This window comes from Ischnura elegans, chromosome 3, assembly GCF_921293095.1.
Source record: "Ischnura elegans chromosome 3, ioIscEleg1.1, whole genome shotgun sequence".
Lineage (NCBI taxonomy): Eukaryota > Metazoa > Arthropoda > Insecta > Odonata > Coenagrionidae > Ischnura > Ischnura elegans.
Genome location: NC_060248.1, coordinates 129687721 through 129713768, shown reverse-complemented (window position 1 = coordinate 129713768; position 26048 = coordinate 129687721).

Genomic DNA, 26048 nt, shown 5'->3' with positions numbered 1-26048 from the left:
GGTCTTCGAGGCCGAGCTATTCGGTATTGCAACCCAGAAAACGTGCGCATTGCGATGTCGAATTGTTTTTCTGAGGTTAAAGTAACATAATCAAGTATTGAAAAATGGAATAATAGCCAAAAATAAAATGATATCTGCTTTATTTTAATTAAATAATAGTAGCATAAGTGATGAATATTTAACTAGTTAAGTGAATTGGTTAGAAATTAACATTCGAGCTTAATATATGAAGCACAAGCTTGCTTCATCGACAGTACGAAAACAATAACAATTAATGCAAAGAATTACTACGATTAGCCCAAATTTTCCGTGTTTTATTCATATTTACAACTCATAATTTTATTTCATTACTTGACTTGCTACTAAAAATATCCTCAATGTAGGCTATGAGGTCGATCCTTGAAAATTTTCAAGCTTGTGTTAACACACTAACTCGCCAAATATAATAATAGTTATAGCTTTCAATGAAAACCATATATTACCATAATAATACCATATACTTTGATCAGCCGTTCATTTCCTCAATTGGACAGTATATACAAATACATGCAACGAGTCGAAATTATTTTCCCCACTATTCGCTACCTTCTACAATTAAAACTTAAAATTTACTAAATTATAACAGGGGCAGTCGACTTGAATTACTTGCTTGAAAACAAAGGATTTCTCCGAACAGCAATAAAGTTTCCGAACAAATATGATTCACCACAAACGTTTAATGGAATATTCATGTACATCATAAACGCAATATATATCATGTGGAATTCAATACAAATTGTTTCCTCTATAGCCAAGCAAGTTATTCACACAATTAATTTTCAGTATATCGGCACAGTTCAGGGTCTATAAAAAATTTCAGTGAGCACATTATAATCAGCTGATACCAAAACAATGATAACTGACACAACAGCACTTTCCACACGATTCACTATTGCTAGATTCACTTTTTCACAGCTGTTCCATCATCCTCAAATTCACCATCACCTCCCTCTGCTTTTTCCAAATCTGCAGCTGAAATATCGATACTATTCCATCGTAATACATGAAAGCACAGCTGTGACGTTGCCACCTACTTCAGTTCCTAAACAGAGATTGAATACTGAAATTAGGGAGTCATATAATATAAAGTGAGTATTAAAAACGAAAGCTTCTAGTCCATACAGTAAATCTATATCGTCACGATCAAAGCAATAAAAGTTGGCACATATTTATTTTGACATGCAACGAACAGACAGACTTCGAAGCCTAAGACAATAACGAAGAAAATCAAACATATTTAGCTTTCAATGATTATTTCGCATAACATATATCTCACGATAAAGGACCGATCGAATATAGGTAAATGATTCAATATTTATGCCCGATAAATCATCATTATAACAGTAAAATTATGACCTAACCCACCTGTCTGAAGCCATTGTGATATTATCAAAACAACAACAATCAGCTGATTACCTAAACGAGATTTTCAAAGCGTATTATATAAATCCACGGTTTAATATAATTTTTAAATGCAAATGAAGCAATTATTTGTAATTGCAAGTCAATATTCCATAAAATACAGAAAAATATATAAAATATCTTCTCCCTCATTGGTTGCGCAAACTGTTCAGAAAGTTTTTCATACGGGAAGGGGCGGAGCTTCCAAATAGCTCGCGCAAGAAATAGCATGATGCTATTCCGAACAAAATTATTACTACACGTCATTCAGAATACGGGGTCGTTGCAATAATGACCCGCAGAATAGCATATGCTATTTTTTGCAACGCTTATCCAGAATAGCAGCCTAATATAAGTCAGAAATTAGCACTTGTGACTCGTCAACAGTTGAAGTTTGAACTGTATCCATCCCATAGTTTCTTTGTTGTTACCGATTGTAGAGAACAACTTTTGCTTACAAAAAAGTATAGAGCTGAAAGGAAACTAAAATCAAACATATATAATAATTGGTCCAATACAATTTGTTCTTATACCTTTTTCTAAAGACTTATTGAACGACCCTCGAACTATATTGATTGTCACAGAACTACTTCCTATTCCGGAAAATTTACCAGTATTCTTTTCACAAGTTTTTTTAAGTACGTTAGAATAAATTTAGAGCAAAGAAATCGGACGGTAATTGTGAATACCGCGTAGTACGAATTTTTCGCGAACGGGAACAATAATTTCTTGCTTCAAGGATGCAGGGAACCTCACATTTGGCAAGCTTTCATTGAAGAAATGGCAGAGTACATCTGCAATGTCCTATATGATAATTTTATCAATCCAGCATTTATTTGATCCGGACGGGCAGCTTTTTTAAAGATTGGCTATTGGCAATTTTTAATACATCAGGCGTAGTGACTGGTTCCAAAAAGGAGTTTAGGCTTAGATGATTTTTACTATTTGATTAATTATCAATTATTGAATTATTTTTTACAAATGGATACAATTTAGGAGACTCAAATGTGCTTATGAACTCCTTATTGAAGTATATATCAATAATAACTGGGTCATTTAAGGTCCGATTTCCTTGTATTAGTTCATGCACTGTTCCTTTTTATTTCGATTTACTTTGTCCAATTGTTCCATGTAATAGGAGTTAGCCGCATTACGGACACATATACACAGTTTATTCTTATCTTTACGTACTCTTTTCTCAAGCCGTTATTGTGCGGGTGATGGCGTAGTTTTAGAAAAAGATTTTTTTACGCGCAACTTTGCTCATCGAGGAGTCAGTCATCCAGGGCTTTAATTTTACGGCACGTTCATTCCTGACCATACTTAAGACTCATTGACACATGTTAACAGTAAAAGTTTAGTAAAATGTAGTTGAAAATGTAGTAAAAGTTTAGGAAATTTCATGTTCTTCATACAATACTTCCCAAGAATACAGTCGAATATTTTCATTTAATGATTTACGGCAGTGACATTAGATGGTGTACTTTCGTTTTCTTCGCGAGCAGAAAGATTGGAATTGGGTTGGACTCGAGAGTGATGCGTTATACCTATATGCATAAACTTGGCTTTGAGGTCTACATTAAATGTGTTAAACCACCGAGTGATTACATGATCTGAACAGGTAGCTCATTGTCTAGTCATTCTGGTTGCTTCATTGATTAAGGTAGTCAAGCCACATGAACTCATGAGATTTGTCAACTGCTTGGCGTCGCAGCTGGGCATTAGTAACTGAACATTCATATCACTGACCATTACTAATTTTTGATATATGCACCTTGATTAGGGTTCAAAATATGAAACAAATTGATTAATAGAAATTTTTTGTCCCTGTAGACGACAAAGAGATCAAATATACAAAACTTGCATGAAACATTGATCAACAAGCAATCAGTAGGGTTTATATGACAAGGCCTCAGTACGGTTGTTATGTCATGTCTTATAAACGCTAACACACCTCTTGCTCTTTCAGAAGTATTACAACTTCCATAAGAATAGTACCTACCCACTCACTGTATATACATTAATTTAATCAGATTGTATTCCTATTTCATTCAAAGCTATAATATCGGGTAATTGTGAAATGCTATTTAAATGTGAAAGTAGTAAATTAAAGTTGCGTCTAACACTTCGGATATTTTGATGGACGATCAATTGGGAATTCATTACATTAAAGGCATTTACAGTACTATTCATATCCATAAAATTGGCTTATAATCAAGGTATACCTTCAATATCATTGACTTATGAATCACAAAAGCAACGATCAAAGATGTTTTACATCATCCATGATGCTAACTACAATTGCTGGCTCCTTTTCTACTTTTCTCAAATAAATTTTACCTCCGCGAATCCATAGATGCTTACAGTGCTTATCATGCCGCGCCACCTTTCTACCAGCACAAAGGGTCTCATTGATGCAAACAAGTATTATCGTTTTCAATAATGTGCAGACACCTACCAGTCCCATTTCATTGATGGGGCCGTGTTGGTGACCACTTACAGGGTTGGCACTCAATGCGAGCTGCTTCCTTTGCCTTTACGTCGCCGACGAGGTCGGACGCGGATGCAGCCTGGCTAGCGAAATGGGATTCGAACTCCCGGGGCAAAAACCCTAGCGGTTGCAATGCGCTGAGGAAACTCACGCACACGTTGGGCCATCGGAGTGTTTTCTTTCGGGCTCAGCGGCAAGTACAAACTATGATGTGACTCACTTGAGGGGGTGTATATCGGTCACACTGGGAGGAACTTCTTTACTCGTGTGTCCGAACGCAAAAGGTGCTTGGGGAACCGTGACCCAACTTTTCAAAGCGCCGAATGGCACACAAACATGCATCAAATTTTCGATATTAAATTATTCAGTTCCAAGAAAAACGGCTTATTTTAGGTGCGGCCGAAAAGTGGGAAATGGTGAAAAAGAAAAGGAAGAAATGTGACTTACTGAACGGCAATGGGTTTTTTAGTCACTCCCCCATCTTAAATGTACTCCCCTGACTGCTACCTAACCCCACTTCCTTCCCCAAAACCTTTTTTACCACGTGACATGACGCAAGTCCGGAATTTAGGTTGTCTGTATGATGAACTCTTCTTGACTTACCGTCTGTGCCCTCTCCTACAACCCCTCCACCTACTTCCTTCTGATCCTTCACCCTCACTACTTTTCAGTAACGGATACAGAAAAACTCAAGGGGGAGGGCAAAAGATATTTTGAGCCTCCTGTACTTTAATCGTAATGAAGAATAATCAAGTCATATGCAAAGATTAAGATAGGTTTATTCAAAATGATTATACGCACATATACAAGACAATGCTATCTTATGATATAAGAAAGTTACAAATTAGGTTCTGAAATATTAGGCGATGCGGGCGGTCCCGTAAGGGTAATATGTATTCGCCACTGCTACTTTTGAAGATATATATTTCTGTCCGAAATAGTAATTTGTTTGTACCCGATTATGACTATATAGAAATCGAAACACGTGCTGTGAGGAGTGGAATGAAATTAGTGGGCAGTACGATATCTTTGCATCAATTCGATATTTTGTTCCGCGATATCTCCCCGGGAAAAGGTTGACTTCGCGGCATGGTATATCCTCTTTTCATTTTCATACGTGACTCACCGTTTCTGACTTACGAAGTTGTGGCTCTATAGCTTGCATGTGCGCTCTATATATTACGTGTGCGGTTGTTGCGGTGAAATGTGGGAGGGTTTAAAATCGAATTAATTATTCTCTTTTACATTTTATAAAATAATAGAGTATACAAGAGTCAATACTATATTTATAAAAATAATGCCTCTATCTACCTTAACACATTTCTTTCTAAACAGATTAAATCACTGAGGTAAAATAAGTCGGGGAGATGGCAGTGGTTGTATCTTAATTTCCTTGCGGCTAATCGCTGTCAAATATCCATTGAGTAAAATCCCGACTTATAGTATCGGCAATACTCGATAACTAACCAGATACATTCGTAGTTGAAATCATTTTATAGCCCTAGGGTATGAAAATTATTTTAACTCATTAAAATGGGACACGTGGATGTCTATGATATTATTGAAAACGATTGTACATCATTAGGAGGTAGGATTACAAGGTCAAGAGTCGAATAGAATAAAAAATTACTTGGCACTTAGCTAACAGCTTATCATTTACGTGCTGATTCAGAATTCGGAGTTGAATTCCACCTGTTTCCCAACTAGATTTCGTCTTAACCGGGTAGTAGTGGACAATTAGGCTACTATTTATTTCTGCATCTAATGCAGCACAAACTTTATTCACTACTACTACCATATTTTCATCACATTGGCTGGGGATGCCATGAAATTTCGTCTTAATACCTAACATGCGTTTCGCAAGGCCATCAGAACGGTTTAGTGCGTCAGAAAGTTGCGTCTTCAGCACCACATTTTCACTTTGCAATTTGGATATTTGATCTAAAAATTTCTCTAATATTTTACCCTGCGATTCAATTAACTTCAACCTGTCTCCCAATTTATCGTATGGCTTATGAATAGTGTTCCCTAGTTTTTTTGATCCGTTACATTTAGTTATTTTATATTCACTATGAACAAATAAAATATTTCCTGAAGGGATTTACCTTCCGATTTACTTCTGTCCATACGGGATGTCTTTCGTAAATTTTGGCAGTACACACATTTCCAGGATTGTCCTCTTGATTCAATCCCTTCGATGTCAGCGACTCCTGTAGAGAAAATCCATGGAAGGTTTAACGGCAGGTATCGCTATTGATGGAAGTTGTATTCCGTGTAGATGTGTTCCACTTTGCACGCGAACTAATGCCAGAAAGATGTTGTAGGCATGGCGGATATAACTCCTGTAAGCTCGATTTAGCACACTTTTCTTTACACAAATAAGGCTTCCACTCAATGAAGGCAACTATTTTCACACAGTTAGCCGGAAACTAAACCGGCGATGCATAGCGTTGAGTCAACCACACGGAGTGAGAACTCATCCATACCCGACGGGAGCGGAACACGAACTGAATGTAGCCAATCTTAGCACCGGGCCTCGTTGCACTCACTGCCCTTTAGTTTACATCTACATACTACCCCGCAAGCCGCCTAAAAAGGCGTGCGGCAGGGGGTGTTAGGACAAAAGCCGTTTACATATGAAAGAAAATGCTCTAACGAAATAACGGCTAGCATTTTTTAAAAGTCCTTTATGGTTCGGGGGAAAAACGAAATCACACATCTATCCGTTCGCCAAAATATCTCTTTTAATTTATTGCTTCTGTCGGACCTGGAAATATAGAGGGGCTCTAATACTATTATGTTCTCAATGTCACTCTTAAAGATATCTATTCTCAATTGTTCAAACAATCTTAGCCTATCGCGCAGCCACCGAGTCTTCGGTGGCTACTTCGCTGGGTAACGCTGTCTGTTCGCCCGTACGAGTTCTATTACGAATCGTGCAGCTTTTATTGGTACTTTGTTCAGCTCGCGGATTATGTCTTTCTGCACCGCATCCCATATGCTTGCTGCATATTCAAGGTGTGGACAGGAAGAGCGTAAAATAGCACCTCTCTTTCAGTTTTTCATCCGAAAATCTTCCCACAATACGCTTCACGAATCTTAACTTCTTTTGGACTCTGCCAGAAATATTCCTTATATGTGTTCCCCACGATTGTTGTAAGTTATCATAACTCCCAGGTACTTCACTTCGTCCGTTGCTTTAATGTTAATACCACAGTTTAATCAAGCGGAGGGGCACCGCGAAGTTTTCAGACACGGAAATGAGCCTTTGATTACCGGAGTAACTAAAACAGTCGAACGTAATTAATTCCGTTACACAGAACGAAGGGAGTCGTATCAATATTAATTCGAGGCTGTAGAATCTCACCTGGTTAAGAAGCTCGGCTGCACGAATCTAGTGGTACCAAAATGACAATCAGCGAAATGGAAAATGAAGTCAGGTCTCACCAGATGTCAAATATTTCATATTGCTCTTCGGTAATCAATCACCTTCTCGGATGCCAGTGAAATTAACCCTCCACCACTTGCCCGTTATCGTATATTTATCCAATGAGCAGTGTTGGTAAAAGTGCTGAGAAAAAGAAACTCGGCTATATTGCAGTTACTTTTTAAAAGGTAATCATTTACGGGTATAAATTACTGATTTTAAAAGTAATCAGTAAAATTATATTAACTTCTTCTAAATTGTCCACTCTAAAGACCACTTGGCAATTAATGTCGAATATTGGAGTAAAAATATGGAAAACTAGAATCAGAAATAGCTAAAGTTGCACTTTAACTCGCGATGCATACAATGATAACTATTGTACCCATTTGTGTTGTTGGCTACAACATAAGAGTGGTTGAACCTAAGCAAGGAAATTTTGATACTCAAGGATTAGAAGTTATACGTAGGCCTAGGCAAATCAGTAAAACCTATAATGTTAGCGTCGATTAGGAGCAATTAACGATTACATCGATAGTACCGATTCCTCTTCCAACGTAAGTAGTAAATTAAAAATAAAACTTGCATTTCGTAAAAGTAATTGCTACAATTTACTACAAATCACTGCAAAAGTAATCGTTTCAAGAAGGCCGACGAGTTTTACTCGATTGCCAACCAAAAACTCCAATGAGGTACACTTACGGTAATTATTCCATGTTGGGTTATTCTCTGCATAGAGGAGGCATCAAATGAGATGAGACACGTTTTGCTCTGCCGTTCCAAGCACTCCAATACACACAATTCTAGCGTTGAAACACAACAAAGTAATCTGTTAACATTAAATAGATTAGCTTAAAGCCAGAGGTATCACGCTGTATTATTTTTGAAGGCGGACGTGGAGATTCGCACACGACATACTCACCTCTCGCACGCAACGGGCTGATAATGATTTTTCGGAAGACGAGGCATTCACACTGCGAATTGTCAAGTAGAAGAATGCTTGTGCCTTCATCCGTAAGGGCCCACAATTATTTACAGAATATCAAATGCAATCTCTAGAAATGCAGCTGTTTTTCAGAAATCCACCTTTTTTTAACAAAGTTCCATGACAGGCTATAAAAAAATGATTTTTTTCAACGATAAAGGTATTTTAATTTTCTCTATTTCAGAGGAAATAATTCTTTACGTAAAAACATTATTCGTTATCCGAAATGTCACATTCGGGGACTTACCTTGCCCTTCTTTCCTTCCACCTGTCCTTCTAACATTGTTTTCATTAGATTATCATGGCTCATATTATTGCCAACTCAATTTTCCCGTCTTATCCTAAGGATTTTAGAATATTTCTCTTTTCTCCCACTTTTCTTGGCACTTCCTCGTTATACTTAAGTCATATCTCATATCATACATCGTATCATATACTCATTAGTCGATCCATTTCACATTCATCATTCGTCTATAGCACCTATTCGCTTCATCAACTTTATCTTTATCATTCTCCGGTAGCACCGCATTTCGAATGCTTCCACTCTGGACTTCTCTGCTGCTGTCAACGTCCAAGTCTCACAACACGCCATAACGACACGTATTTGAAATATTTCACGATTATTATCAATCAGCGATTGCTAAATAGAATAGGTATTTACATCAACGTCGTCATGTGTGTAGATAGGCTACACCATTTTGAATTCAATTTCGAAAAATAGATATCACGACTAACAACACATATTAATATATTTTTAATAAAATGAACGCTACAGTGAGAGTAATTTACGGTTTTTATTGATAATAGGAATTTCTATCAACGCCGTCATATACGTAGACAAGCCACAAAATTTCCAATACACTCGCGAATAATCGTAAGATGGCACTATACATTGCACAGAAAATGTTAGAGGTGGTTTACATTAGGATTCATTTGATAATCGCGCGATTACTTTTCGAAACTTTCCCATTCTTCCCTCATACGTAGAATGTAAGTACTATCGTTTTCCAAACATGTAGACACCCAGTAGTCCTACTTTAAACTGATGGGGCCGGGTCGGTGAAAACTTGACAGGTTGGTACATAGAGCGACCTGCATCCCTCACTCGTAAGCAACCAAGAGCCGACGAGGACGGAGGTGGACGCGACCTAGCCATCGAATCTAGAGTCAAACTCCATTAGCATTAGCCCAATCAGAATTAAGATTAGCGGATGGAATGTACCGAGGTAACCCACGTCCACACTCACGTTGGGCTGTCGCAATGTTTTCTTTCGGGCTCCTTTGCGAGGTTCTGCCTATCTTTAGACTCAAATTTGGACTCAACGTTTGTCTCTTACCACTTCGTGGCTCCGTCGCCGAGTACATCTTTACTGTGCGTGGTTGTGGCGGAAAAGTTCTGGGGTTATAACTGAGCTCATCAGAGGCTCCCAAGTCTTGTACTACAAAATGTTTTCGATGCTGGTTATTCTTCTGTTAACTAGAGTCGCGTTGAGAACTCGGAGCTGACAGCTGTTGTTGAGTCCTAGTTTATAACCGATTATTTATACGGATATCAGTACTCCTTTTTTAAACCTTATTTAGGCTTTATGTGACAGTTGTTACAGTTTTTATAAGGTGTTTAAGTGGGCGTTGAATGCTGATTCGCTGTAGTGAATATATTGTTGATGACTTAGTATAGTGTAAGTAATACTATCTTAATATGGACGGGCTCTAGGAACCCTTTAACTATAAATGAAATACGGGATGGACAGACAGGGGTATACGCCATAATTTAATAAAATGTAATAATTTCATTGGAAATCGGGAAGTACTAACCATTGCCCAGGAAAATTACTGGAGTATTTGTTGGAAAATTGCCATATGACAAAATTGATTCGAGTTCTTTGTATGCCGCTAATGAATAAATTCAGATTAATTTTATAGTGCCCGTGAGCGATAAATCATGCGAAGAAAGGAAGTTAGGGCCCAAGGAACGCAGTAAATCACGGGCCAAACTCCTCTTACATTACTATCATGTTTCGTAAACATTTATGGAAGGTAGCTTACATGCTTGTGATAAGCCAACCCTGACAAACACCTTTTCAGTTTGCTGACTGGATAAGTGTTTCTTTTTTTATAAGTATACCGGGACTAGCCACGGTGGTAACTTTACGAGAGTCACCCACAATGCACAAATTGTGCTAAAATCCACTTGTGAAAAAATTTTTTTAGGGGGTATCCGGGTTCGAATCCTGACGAATGATTTTTTTCTCCGTGGATTTTTCGCATAATGCTAGCTGGATATTATGCTGAGTTAGCATTTGACATAGGGATACATGTCTCACTCTCGTTGGCGCTAATTTAACTAAACCTTCAAAGGGCATAGGAAAAAATGTCACATGAAGCATAAATAAGCAAAGAAGCTGAGAAAAAGTGCATAAATAGTCTCTCGCGTACAGAAAGCTAGTACGTGATTCGATTCAGTGAATGAGGCTAATCATTTATGACATGAGTTACAGGATAAGACCGTGCTTTAATTATTTTTTAATCACATACTTCACCACTGAAGTTGAAACGTTTGAAAAATTATAATATATTTATTCAATATTTAGCATTTCATACTTTCAATTTCATAATTTTTTCGCAGATGGAGTTTTCACGCCTATCTTTTACGTGTCCGTACTCGATATAATAATAATAATAATAATAATAATAATAATAATAAAATGCCTTTATTCGGGCGAGGTTGAGACTGGAAAGTCCCCTCTTCCACCTAACCCCTCGATAACGTCAATGCAAGCATATTATAAAATATTAGACAAACGTTTACAGTACCAAGAATATACAATATACACTGTTTGTGAAATGTCAAAAAATATAAACAACTATATGTGAAATTTTTGTGTAAAAAAGATTTAAGTTGGTGGGAAAAAAATGAGGATAAGGGTGTAATATCCTTCAGCGAAAAAACCCACTGCAGGAAAACGCCCACACAAGAAGGGGGGCGTGAAAAACCTGCGAAAACCTACTGAGTGAAAGCTAATGTCATGTTACATGCAAAATACAACATAGTTCATGAGATACATAGGATACACAAATATTACACAAGCAATTAAGATATAAAATATAACATGTATATATATATACAAGCATTCAGTGATGCATATCACTTTGTCGCAGGTGCTGCTCAGTGTCATGTATACCTACTTGTTGTGAGGTGAAAAGTGCTTTGTGTAGCCTCCTCTTAAAAGATGCCAATGATGATGAGTTCCTAATTGAAAGGTTAAGATTATTCCATTCCCTGCATGCAGTAACGGTAAATGATTTGTTGTAAATGACAGTTCGGTGATGAGGTATAACAAGATTGTGATGCCCTCTTGTGTTAGTCATATGGACAGTGTCAAGACTCCTGAATTCGCATGATAGGTAAGGAGGTGTTTTTGTGTTTAGAATTTGATATAGGAGAGAAAGAGTATGCAGCCGGCGTCGAGAGTCAAGTTTCAGCCATGACAGTTTATTAATATAATCGGTTATATGGTCCGATAATTGTAAGTTAAATATGAATCTAATGCATCTGTTCATGGAACGTTGAAGCTTAAGACTAAGTTCTTGAGAAAGGTCCTAGTAGGCAATGTCAAAATAGTCAAATAAAGGTAATATTAAATTAGATACTAATTGCGCTTTAAGAGATGTAGGGATGACATATTTAAATTTTAATAGGGGATAAAGTGATTGATTAACAGATTTAGTGATTTTATTTACATGTGATGCCCAAGAGAGATTTTGATCAATAATTAATCCTAAGTTTCTGACTTCATCGCAAAAAGAAATTGGGGAATCGGCGATACGTAAATTTGGCAGTTTATCCCTCTGCACTCTCGCTAAAATTCTTGGGTAACCAATTAGTATTGCTTGAGATTTATTAGGATTTATGCATAGGAAGTTATTAATGCACCATTCTTGGAGGTATGCTAAGTCATCATTGATAGACATCAAGCTATTGCTTAAATTATTGACTGTGGAATGCAAATAGATTTGTAGATCGTCTGCATAGAGGTGATACTTGCAATTTAGTCCTGATGAGCAATCATTGATGTAAAGTGAGAATAGAAGTGGACCGAGGATGGAGCCTTGTGGGGCTCCTCTAGTAAGGTGGATCCAAGAGGATTCCAAATTATTAGCAATTACTTTCTGTTTCCGATCAGAGAGATAAGAAGTAATCCATTTAACAACAGAAGGAGAAAAACCCATGCAATGGATTTTAGCTGCAAGAATGTCTTTGTCTAACGAGTCAAAGGCTTTACTAAAGTCTAGCAGTACGAGTGCTGTGATCTCTTTCTTGTCCATGGAGCGTCGCATATCATCCGTTATTTTAACTAAAGCAGTGGTGGTACTATGTCCGTGCCGAAAGCCAGATTGATAATCATTGAGTATTTTATTTTGCTTAAGATAGGTAGTGATTTGTTCGTGAACAAGTTTTTCTAGAGCCTTAGAAATGATTGAAAGAAAAGAAATTGGGCGAAAAGTTAATTGATCTTGAGTGTTTCCTTTTTTTGGTATGGGTTTAACTAGGGCAGATTTCCATTGAATGGGAAAATGATCTTGTGATAGTGACGAGTTGAAAATGTTGGTGAGGTATGGTAGAATTAATAGGAGTAATGATTTAATGAATTCAAGGGGAATACCATCTGAGCCTTGAGCTTTAGACTTGATGCACTTAAACGCAGAGTGTACTTGCATTTGAGTCACAGGTTTCCAAGTAAGCTTCTTAGTATGGTTATGTGTCGCGGCTGATTTGATGGAGTATGTTTGTATGACTCGCTCCTTGTCCTCATTTGGAATTTCATTTGGTGGCTGTGAAAATGTTTGATTTAATCTATCAAGGGATACATTCGTTGGGCTGGGAATGTTCTTGCTTTTACCTATGCCGATTGAGTTAAGTTGCTTCCAGAGAATGGTTGGTGAATTTTTAGATTTAGTAGCAGCTTGAAAAAATTTAATTTTTGCATTCCTTACTAGCTGCTTCGTTTTATTTCTGAGACATTTGTACCTGTTGAATGCATTGATATCATTTGTTCTCTTAAAAATTCTAAAGGCTAAGTCTCGGGCTGACATTGATTGTTTAATTTCCGCATTCAACCAAGGTGCATTTGGTTTAGAGATACGTACCAATTTCTCCGGGGCAAATTTATCCAAAAGATACGTTAGAAGATTATTTAAAATTTCAACTTTGTCCTCAACCTTTTCAACGAATTCAATAGAGGACCATGGTAGTGTACATGCTTCACTAAGCAAATCATCGTTATTTATCTCTTTTAAGTTGCGATGAGGAATTATAGTCTGCTTTGCTTTTGGCATTTTAATAGAGTAAGCAAGAAATATTAGATCATGGGAAGAGATACCAGGGACAGGAAACTGACCGTGAGTGAGAATTTTTTCTTTGTTTGCAGTTACTGCCAAATCAATCCAAGTTGAAGAAGTTTTCGTCGTATTAGTTGCATTTAATGGTAGTATTTTAAGATTGTAGCCATAGAACATTGCTTGGAGATAATTTTTATCACGGGAGTTTGCATTAAAATTAGAATTGAAGTCACCTGTCAGTATTATATGTTCGAATACGGTTGTGTAATTTGATAATACATTATCCAAATCTGATAAATGCCCAGTTTTTGGTGGTCTATAGACTGAACCAATATACAGGTGAAAAATAAGAGAACCGAGTATTATTATCATATTATTCTCAAAGTTCCTCTCATTATAAATTGATAGACCCTCCACTTTCCCCTCGACTTGTAGGCACAACAGAGCCATACTTTTCGGACGTTAATGTCAAATAATGCTTCGTTGGTTTACTTCTCCACCTTCATTATTTCCTGAAAGGATTTTATTTTCTTATTTTTTTCAACATTCAAGCAAAATATACCACTTTCGTCTGTCAACTATATATTTACTTTGTATCATACAAGCTAATTCTTACGAATATTACATCTTTGTGGGTATCCATTAACCCTTTCGACACCGTGGTGTTTTTTCCTTACCATGACTGTTGGACTGAGCCCCAAGGGTCTCTTCCGTCCCCTCTGTACGGACCATTTTTGCAGGACATTGGTTAAGAAGGGCCTCACGGATAATCACACTCTCTCAGCGCCAACCTTATTCGACTTTTCCTAGCGGGGACTCCGCATTATCTCGGACTCAAAGTATAATTGGTCTTCCTCCTTTCCGGGTTGACAGCCCTAGCAGCGGATTTAGTGCCGGGTCAACTCGTGGTTAGTTTTTGTAAATTAGCTACATGGATAATTGTTGATTACCCGTATTTTGCAGATTTCGAATTCAATTCCTCGGTTTTTTTGTGCATTGTCAACTTTTGAACGGAGCTATACCGTCCTAATTAACGAATTTAAGACATCAACAATTTCTATGTTGATGTTTATATCAAAATCGAGATATAAGTTAATGATTATGGTAAAATTTCATTTAAAAATTGTAAGCGCTCCTTAAAAGACAAAAAAAGAACTCTATAGGTTGGTTTCCTATTATTTTTTTATTGCCTAAATCGAAAGATTATTACTCCTGGAGTACATATTTCACGCTTTTAGATTTTTCAATGACGATACCTGTTTTTCGCAATTAAATGAAAAGTGAAAATTTTCAAGCGCGCGAAAACGCGACGCGTAAGTATGAATGCCGGGAAATCTCTCCGTACGACGTATTTCTGGTTCCCGCTGCCACCCTGTGAGGTGACCTTGAGGCGAGGCTTAGCGCTGATACGACGCAGGCTGCTAGCGAGTAGCTGAGTACCCTGCTGGCTGGTAGCGCTTGGCTTAAATAAGGATTATTAATACCTTATCAAACGAAGAAAACTTTCCGACCTAAGCCAGTTTTAATAAGTGATTATGTTTCTCTGAGCTCTGCGCCTCACGCATGCATTGGTAACCTCAGACGATGTATAACTCCTATCTTCTCCTATAGAAACTAGGTCCCTATGACGTCACGTGGAGTGGCATCGCATGGGCGCCAATCTGGCCCTTTTCAAATGAGGATAAAAATGGACCATTGCCATTCGTCTAAAGGTGTTTCTAAAACGAAATAATTTATATATTATGAATACACTAGTGGTGGGTAACGAATCGCAATCAATGCCTTTCGTTTTCTTTGATTAAGGAAACTACCCCATTATTAGTTTATATTTTTTGAGAAAGGAACTCAATAGGATTTCAAAAATGACTAAATGATCGCTATCCCTTACCACAGAAAGGGTAATAGAAGACGAGGTGTCCGGGTACCTGCTCCCGGATTTCGAGGGTACGGCCTATGTCCCCGCTTTGTTGGGTTCCGATAAGACTTCGCATAGCTGAGACCAGCATAAAAGGGCAACGAAAGAGATATTTGTGGCATTCATTCGCCTGCGTAGGAAAATGTTAGACGAAAATTTGTTGCTTTCGTCTTCCGCGTCAAAAACCGTCCGGGCGAATATTTACTTTGTTAGTAGCGAAAGGGTTAGTCAGATGTGGTGTTTAGGATGGGCGAGGGGGTCAAGCATATTGTCACCCAATCTCACGTCCTTGCAAGTATCACGTAATTTTTTTCATAAAAATATGATAACACATTGTTTTTTAATAAATCTAACGAATGAAGGTTAGATTAACGTGTTTACACTGAAAATACGCATTCAATTCTGTCGCGATAACAACGCATGCTTATGGGGCATAGTTTTAAGTTATTGGTTTTTCATTTTACCACTAAGATAACCCGTGAAATATAGAAATAAGGTTCACTGCCCCCTTTGTTTCCAATATCAATTCCAACGATTTATATGAAGAGAGAAGGGAATTTTTATATAAATATTGACTGTGATTATTGATTAAAAATGAGCTTCCATACTATGTATCCATAATAAACGTATCCAAAATGAACTAGATAAAGTTAAATCGTGATCTCGGTGGAACAAATCAACTTTGAATTCCGATTTGTACAAATCCAATATAGATAAAGAATCTTGCTCAAGTTGTAATAAAATACATACTTAAAGATGAAAATAAATAAATTTTCAGGGGCAACTACCACCTTCCTCAGAGTTAGAAAAGATTTTTATTAAATTGTCTTGTACTGTGCGTGCCCAACCTGGAATATTTTCATCTCATATGTATGAATATTCGAGGCTAATATCCCAAAGCCCCTTCCCCTCCATCTTACTGTCAAACAGTGTTAGATATTTAAAAAAACACAATACAAATAAGCTATGCAAATGAGGCTCTGATTGTCATGGTTGAACTGACCTGGCAGATCGCTGCCGAGTTCTCAATCAGCCACATAACCAGAAAGGTATGTTAGAGTTTGGTGTTATGTGGTTTGCCTTTACTGATTCTCTTTTGTCGTCGTCGCTTCGGAGGTATCAGACAACGATACACTCGTTACAAACTTTTCAGCTACTTAACGATGAAATAATCTTTCAGCATTATAACAATTCATTGATTACTGGAATACATAATGAAATGTAACAACATAATTTGAAAATTGGAGTGCTGGAGGGTTTGTGGTCTTCTCAGCAGATGCGTTGCAGACAGTTACCTCCAGGGGAGAAATATGAGGGATGTTTATGTCCCCAGAACACCCCTATGGTTATAAAAAATTAAAACATACATTATTAAAATCAATTCATACTGATCAAGCATTACCAGTACTATTACACATATTCACAAAATTACATTCATCCATTGTTAAAGCCCTACCTAACTAAACACCTCAACATGCACGCCTGAATTAATCTAACGCCATAATATGGACTCATTGTACGATGTCCAAAGGCCTGCCTAGTTGAGCTATTTACCATCGACAGCATTATATAATTAATATATAACCCATATTCTCCCGTTCCAAATCTAAACTGTAGCCGAAAAAAATACATTTTATTATTCTTTTTGTGTAACAATGTCCTATTATCATTACAAAAAATGGATTAACAATGTTAACAAATTGCCTATTTGCATACAGTTGAATGAATTAAAATATAGTTATGCACACAATATATGCCCAATGCAATTGCACTTGATGGATGCTTTCTGAAAATGTTCACTTTATTTAGGTTAATTGTCAACTGACGAATGTAAAATTTTGTCAATACTTAAAAGACATTCCATTTTACTGGATTTGTACCAGCACTTTAATTTTCACAAAAATTACATGTAAAATGTTTTATGTCACCAATCACAAATATGTTAAAATATTTTATTTTTACAACATCTCCTTTGTAACATTGCCAATTGCATACAGAAAATAGTTTTATTGCCTTTACTTGTACAAAGTAGTAAGGAGAAATTACATGCACACAATTTAATAGTATTTAAAATTCTTAAATTAATAATTTCAAATGCTATTAAAATAATATCATTAAAAAATCGAGACAAATTATCAACAACAATAATGCAAATTGACCTTAGCAATGGGTACAATTTATTCTGGTCAAGGTGTTACTTAATTATATTTTCATGGTCGCAAATACGAAGACCTGCCTATTCTGAGTCATTTCTAAACAACTGTCAGATGCAATATTAAATCCCTACTCTCCTGCCCCAAGTCTAAACTATAGCTGGCAAAAATACAAGCAATAGTCACAAAAATAAAAGAAGGCTCTGTACAATATTATCGAAAAACCACAAAAACAGTAATGCAAATAGTACTTAGCACTGGAATAAAGAACACAGCATCATATAATATATTATATTCAATGATTTCACATATTTAAATACAAATCACAAATGCACCAACTGTTTTAGCCAGGGATAAGTCATATTTGCATGTTATCAAATAACATTTACAATTTGCAACTCATGCGGAAACTCCATAAACTTTGAAAGAAAAGATAATCTATCACATTCCCAATAAGGGTGCAATTTTGTAAGCATTTGCCGTAAATTAATGACTTATCCCTGTTACACCCCCTCCCCACGATGAGGGAACAGTTTGGATTTGAGGGGGGCATGCACTACTGTGTGCGCCCAACCTGGGACATTTTTGTGTAACACACATCATAGAGGAATATCCTGAAATATTTATGGTAAGCAGGGGCGGATATAGGAATTTATTTCTTGGGGGGGGGGGGCACAAGCGCGACCGTATTCAGGGTTTTGTTCTAGGGGGCACAAGGATACTTTGTAATACAAAGCGAACGCAATGATAATGGGACCGCATTAAAAATATTGCATATTTTTTAAGGGTCTGGGGGGGCACGGGCCCCCGTGCCCCCCTATAGATGCACCTATGATGGTAAGTTATTAGTTATATTTATATATTGTCACTTCTTGGTAGGGTAAGGTAGGTACCCCAAAAAACCAGATGCAGTAATATCCAGTATTATATGTATATATTTGAGTGTGCAAGAGCAATCTCACATGGTCACTAAGTGTCATACATCGCCGGCGAGAGCGGCGAGACAATTCCCGCAGCCGCTCCCGTGCGAACTCCCGTCCCCCATTCAGCGACGGGCTATGCTGTTATCACGCGAGGTTTGCGGAGAAGACGCATCGCTGTGTGTCCCCATGTAGCTTCGCGGAAAACATATAGGGTAGTTGGTAAACGCGGCAAGCGCCCTGCAGGCAGCCGCCTTTTAATCACTGATGCCGCCTCTGAACTGCAGCATCTCATCGACTCTAGATCGGACTTGTAGAATCCTGGAGGGAAAACTTCGCTGTCGCTTATATCCTTCATAAGTCAACTCTCTGTTCCTATGACCATGTCTGCGTCCTGAAATTTACACTCGATTTTAGCACTCTTGTTTATAACGCTATGAAAGTTAATTGCGACAAAGTTAATGTCATATTTTATAGATTACCTTTCGGTCGGTTCTTTTCTTCACTGTTCATAAGATGAATGTATCACTATGAGAGTGCTAATCAATTTAGATATAATAGCTTTCCCTGCATTACTGCTCCTAGATTTACTTCATGTGATGTGAGGATTTACGCATGTGTGGATCACCTCGGAGTCTACATTTAGAAAACTTTACTCCTTAAAAAAATCCAGTATTGAATTTTTCGTAGTCACCATCATTATTATGTTGATAAAATAAACTACATTGTTTTGCAATAATTTTGTTTAAAAAATGAAAAAAATTGATCACTTCGGACTTGATCCCTCGCAAAATTCTCATGAAGTTACAGCGCATAGTATAGACCTACTCGGCTACGGAGCCACGTATTGGAAAGAGGTAAAAGGTGAGTCCAAATATGAATCCAAAGATAGGAAATGATATATGCGGAAATCAAAAAGAGAATTTTCTCCATTAAAAATTTTATAACGACAGCAGTGTTTAATTAAGTTAATATGCGTTAAAGTGGATTTAAAAAAATTGTTACTGCCATCCCATGTAACTGAAAAAAAATTTTTGCCGAGAGGTTCGAAACACCTACTTCGGATTACTATCGCGGTAAGTCTGCTCCTTCTCCACTAGTCCATCTCAAACGTTGACTCAGAAGGGGATTCATTACGAGCTTTGTCAGGAAAGGGAATGAACCAGTATTCTAGTGTCACTAAATCAAACTGAATTTTAACACTCAGTGGCATTATTTGCTGTGATATTGCGGCGGATATTTTATGTGTATGTTTTGTTCGCTATCGCTTATCGAAAAGCTTCAGCGTTAATTGTAAGACAACATACTTCGACGGATCGGCCAGCTTACGAGAATAAGTAAAGTGACGTTCTGGACGTAGATTTATTATCTAGTATGAGCTGCACAATTTATGTGGTATTAAACACTGCACATACCCCGCATACATTTCCCTTTAATGATGTTGTTATAAAAAATATTTCGGGAAGTGGGAATGTTGTTCAAATTTCCCTCCCACTGTTGCAATAGAAAATACGAAAACTCGATTTCAAAACTGCGGCGAAAGTATGACGACGATATTGTACATTTTATTTGAAAATTCGGGTAAAAAACACTAAAAGTTACAAAATATATATAAAATAGTAAACATAGTAAAATCCGAATAAAATTTATGTCCCACTATGTAATAATGTTTATATTTGTAGTTAAAAATGGTTTTGGCCAAATATATCGCGTAAAGGTTGTCCTGCATGACGCTGAACTTCCTCAAAATCGACCGATTTCACGCAACTGTGATTTTTACGGTGAGTGCTCCATGTTTGACGGATCACTGCAGCCGCTCTGATGAACAAAAATACTAACTTAGTAGTGTATTTTGTAGACCATATCCTGTAGAATCCGAAAATAAGGTTCAAAAATTCCTTGAAAATTTTCAAAAAAACGACTTTTGGCCAGCTTTTTTCGATTTGGGACCACTGTGCGCCGCTCCATTTGTTGCAATACTTTTGAATCCGACTGTACGCCCGTAGCAGTTTTTGACCAAACGCGCAGCCTTCCTTAGTATTTTATTCAATTCGCGGATTAAGTCTTTCTGCACGGGATCCCATACGCTCGTTGCATATTCAAGGTGCGGTCGGACGAGAGCGAAATAGCACCTTTCTTTTACTTTATCATCCGAAAATCTTCCCACAATACACTTCATAAATCCTAATTTCTTCAGGGCTATGCCGAAAATATTCTTTATATGTGTTCCCCACGTGAGGTTCGAGGTTATCGTAACTCCCAGGTACTTCACTTCGTCTGTTGCCTTTATGCTAATACCATCCACTGCATAAACATGGTTAGAGTTGTACGAATTCCGCAAGAAATGTATCGCCATGCAAACTCAGGTTAAGTTCGAGTCCCCACTCTTGGCTTCACAAATGTCAGATGATAGAATTTCATAGTTAGAGTGATCGCTAATTTCGCGATAGATGGCAGCGTCGTCCGCAAATAAACTTATTTTTCTGCTAACGCGGGAGCAGAGATCATCAATGTATATAATGAACAACAGGGGGCCGATTACGCTTCCTTGTGGCACAACTTATGTAACTTTTACAACATCAGAGCTAATTCCGTCAAGAACTACTTTTTGTTTACGATCTCTGAGAAACTCGCGTATCCAGTTTACAACTGATTCGTTTAATCCGCATGACTTTAATTTGTATAAAAGTTTGTTGTGAGGTACAAAGTCGAAAGCTTTCTTAAAATCTAGAAATAGTGCGTCAACTTGTCTTTTCGATTCACCAGATTTTATAACGTCGTGAAGAAAGAGCGCGAGCTGTGTTTCGCATGATCTACCTTTTCGGAATCCGTGCTGACAGTCATGGAGGAAGTTACGTCTGTCCAAGAAAGTCATAATATTGCTAACTATGATATGCTCAAGTATCTTGCCTATAATCGATGTTAAAGAAATTGGACGGTTGTTGCCTGGGTCATGTCTGTTTCCATTTTGGAATATGGGTGTAATGCTTGCAATTTTCCAGTCTAACGGTAACTTCCCTTCGGAGAGTGACTTCTTGAATATCCCTCTAAGTAAGGTGCGATCTGTGGAGCTAACTCCTTGAGGACACGCGCGGGTATTCCCTCCGGACCCGGAGATTTATTATTCTTAATCGATTGTAGTTGTTTATTTATCCCATCACGTTGTATAGATATTTCTTCCATCGATTCCTCAGTATATGGGATGTCTAACTTGAATTGAGTATCGTCAGTAGTGTATACACTTTCTAAGTGGGAATTCAAAGTGTTAGCTTTGTCAATATTGTCGGTGACAAGTTTACCATCTTTATCAAATAACAAATCTACTGTTGAATGTTTTCCCTGAAACTCTCTCGTATGACCAAAATAATTTCGGATTTTCTTCGTGTAATTCTCCAAGTCCTTTTTTCTTAATCTTTCGCATTGCAGTTCGCATTGATTTCTTGGTTATTGAGCGTTGTGCAGCGTAACTTTCTTTTGCTTCAAGTTCCTTCAATTTATTACGTGTCGTAATGGACTTTCTGTACGAGTTGTATAGTTCTCTCTGTTTCCTAAGATCCCTTCTGACGTCGTTGTTGTACCAGCGAGGCTCCTTATTATCACATTTGAGTTTTTTTCGGAATATGTTCGTTGATTCCTTGGCGCAGAATATCTAAGAAGTGTTTCCATGTTACGTCTGTGCTTTGGTCCTTTGATGTAACTACGAATTTTTTGTAGGGCTCATTAAGCATATCGCCAAATTTTGTGAAGGTGCATTAATCGAATAGGTAAATATTGCATTTTGATTTTACGGCTGACACTACATCAATTTTTAACGTTGCAAAGATTACTCTGTGATCGCTTATACCGTCAATAATATCGAGTTGTTTTATCAACTTAGGATGGCTTACTGCTAAAAGGTCTAATATCTTATTTCCTCTCTAAGGCTTGTCAACTACTTGGGCGAGAGAGTGATTTGCAAGTATGTTGAGTAATACTTCGCTGATTTCTCTATTCCTTGAATTCGGTTTTACAATGTAAGTATCCCATTTTATGGATGGAAGATTAAAATCTCCCCCGATTACTATTACACTTTTACTGTCTCTCTGAGTAAATGCGGATATTTGATTTTCTAGAAGGTACATAATATCGACTTCGGAGTTCGGCGGTCTATAAAAAGAGCAAACATGAATACTCCTTTTGTTTCGTTGTTTAATTGTACACTAGGGTGCCTCGTTTTGCCACTTTTTTTAGGAGCGAATCGTAATACCCGGAAAATTGCGTACCCGGGTGGGTATTACAGATATGATTTTTTTTCAAAATCGGTTAATATCTTCTGTTCGCCATTTTGTCTAGAAATTTCGAAATATTTAACGAAAAACGTTAAAAATGTTAATAATTTAAATTTTGTTTTAGCAAGCACTCATTTTGTCCAATGGTGTATAACATTGGTCTTTCCTTGATATTTTAGGCCAGATACGTCAGCTCTATTCCTTTTAATTATCGAGAAAACGACCTTTTTACGTGTCCCGAGTTGTGGGTAGGCAACCCGCGACACACATTCTTATTCTACGCTATGCATGACATAAATGACGCGAAATAGAGATGTTTTTTTGTCAAAAACGTGTAAATCATGTCTGAAGTTGTCAAGGGTAGTCACTAGGATGACGTAATGCTCTTTTATGCCTCGCCGACTATATTGACCTTATTTTCGTGCAAGAAGACATCACTGAAGTTTCTGTCAAGGTATGTGCCGTTTGGAAAAAAGCGTCTATATTAGTAGTTAGGTAAACCAAAGTAATTTAACACATATCACACTACATGAAGAAAACAATATGGCAAATTAAATCCTATAGAGTAAAACTGTATTTCAGAAAACATAGGAAGACTTATTTAAGTCTTTTACTAAGGAGGCGACGAAACTGTTTGGTATAGCTTTCTGTAAATGTGCCAACGTTCCCAATTGTGTCAACTTTCGTCAACCGAAAAATCTCAACTTTGAAAGAATGACCTCGACTCCGCATTGGGCCTCACCTGAACTTGACTTTAATCAACTCACTACTTCTAATGTACTATTTTAGTTTTTCACCTCTGATGCCTTAACTGTGACATTATTTCATATAAAGGTTTCAGTTGCAAAATTTTACGTAGAACGATAATTACATTCTTTCCAACATTTTTTGCAATTGAAGGATGAAATGCACGTATAATTTTATTAATTAATGTCAGTAATGATATTGTTTTACAGAACATGAAAATAACCTTAATTTTCCCTGAGAAATCATATACAGCCAAGCGAAAAAATTATATTCATTGTAGTACATAGCATACAAAATCGTGTACTACTCATGTTTTAATTACTAAGTACCATTAACGCTTTGAAAAATTATTAATAATAAGAATGTAATAATTTTTTTGCAATTGAAAGATTAATAACTCGTGGATTTTCATAAATTACTAACGGTAATATATTTTGTTTTACAAATCATATGATAAACTTTTATTTTCCTACAGAAATCTTGTACAACTATTGTGAAAATTTATGCTATTAATGTATACTTACCACGCGTTATTCAAAGTTCTTTTTTAATTCAGTTAAAGTAAGCCAACAGATGAAATATTTATGTAATGGGACGTTGAAAACGTCTTCCGTTGTCCTGATTTTTACCATTGTTTGATGGATTACAACAATCTAATTAGTTAATTAAAATTATGAGAACACGTAAAAAATATTGAAAACAAATTAATTTATAAAAAACTAGCATGAAATGGCAATAAACATGTGGCATTTAACTTAAATTTATTAATTAATACACCGATATGTTAAAAATAAACTTCAAAGCTACAATAATATTTTTATTTTTATCTATTTCAGAGTGAACTCGGAAACTGCTTATCAGGAGTAAAAAGATCGTACAGTTTTCCGAAGAATTCAGAAGGTGACAAAATGGAGGATTCACAATGAAGGAGATACAGCATGTATCTATGACTTTGGAAGGCGTGTTTGGGGCAGATGGATATCCTATCATGTAGAGGTTTTCAGTGATGAGCAGGACGCTGCTCGTTGCTGAGGGTTTATTTTTATATAATTCAGCGTTTCTGTGATGCCGTTAATATGCTGTCTTCCCCAACAGGATTCATCGGAAGAAAACTAATTAGCATGTTTTATACCGCGGTATGATGGTAACATGAGGTCTCTCTTTGATGAGTGAGTTTTAAGAGGGACCAGCTGGTATTATGATGTATGAGTTAAGTTCAGCTCCTGGTAAAATCGGATCCGATGAGGTAATTATATGGCTATAGACTCAAAAAGCAAATGGGTCTACTTATGAGAATTCTCGTGAACGGAAAGTTCACAAAACCACATGGTGAAGAAAATCCACAAATTCAATAGGCGCCAAATAAACAAAAAGGTATCAAAATGTACACAAACTAGGCCTAAAATACAAAACTTAAGTTGGCATGAATAAAGGTATTACATGGAGCAATTTGATGTGTATATCAAGGTATGAAGGTTACGTAATGTCTCTCCTTGATATTTGTCATGAGAGGGACCAACTGGTCTAATAAGGTATGAGTTGAATTCAGCTCATGGTAAAATCGGATCAGACAAGGTTATTTTATGGTAGAGGCTGATAGAGCAAATGGGTCTTACGAGAATTCTCGTGGGCACAAAGTACACAAAAACACACGGTGAAAAAAATTCTTACATTCAAAAGGCGCCAACATACTAAAGGTACAAAAATGTTAAAAAAGAAGGCCTAAAATACAAAAATTGAGTTCTTAAGCATAAAGGTACCACGTTGAGCAAATTTAATGCGTGACTGTGATTTGTTTGTTTTTTTGGTGTTGCATTTTTTGGGTGACTTGCACACTTGTATTTCATGTCCATGTGCACTAACCAGTCATATTACAGGATATTGTAGAAGAGAGAAGACAACAATGTTAGCTCGAAGAAAAGAAGCCATACGATATGCGTGACATCATTGCGTTTTATGCGTTGCGTTGCGCGATTGAGCGAAAATTGCGTTTTACTTCGTGCGACCGGCGAAAATATCCGTGTGATTCGTGTGTCCTCCAAATTTAGGAGGAGAAGAGAGAAGACGACAAGAGAAGAGGACCGCACGAAGATTAATTTTAGTTTATTTTGGGTCGAACCGAGGTCTGGAATGCGCTGTAAACCATTGCAGTGTATGGGATTGGAACTGTGTCACTTGGATGGAAAAGTGGTGACTTCCTCCTTGTGTCATGGTGACTTCTCGAGCATTGTAATGGGGCGTATGCTATTCCTTGGGGGAAGGGTTATTTATTTTCCTTGTATGTACTCTCTCCCCAGGCTCAAGACATCGGAACTTCACGTGAAGAGGACCCCAGCCTCACAACTAGGTTAGCTTTTGGGCATTT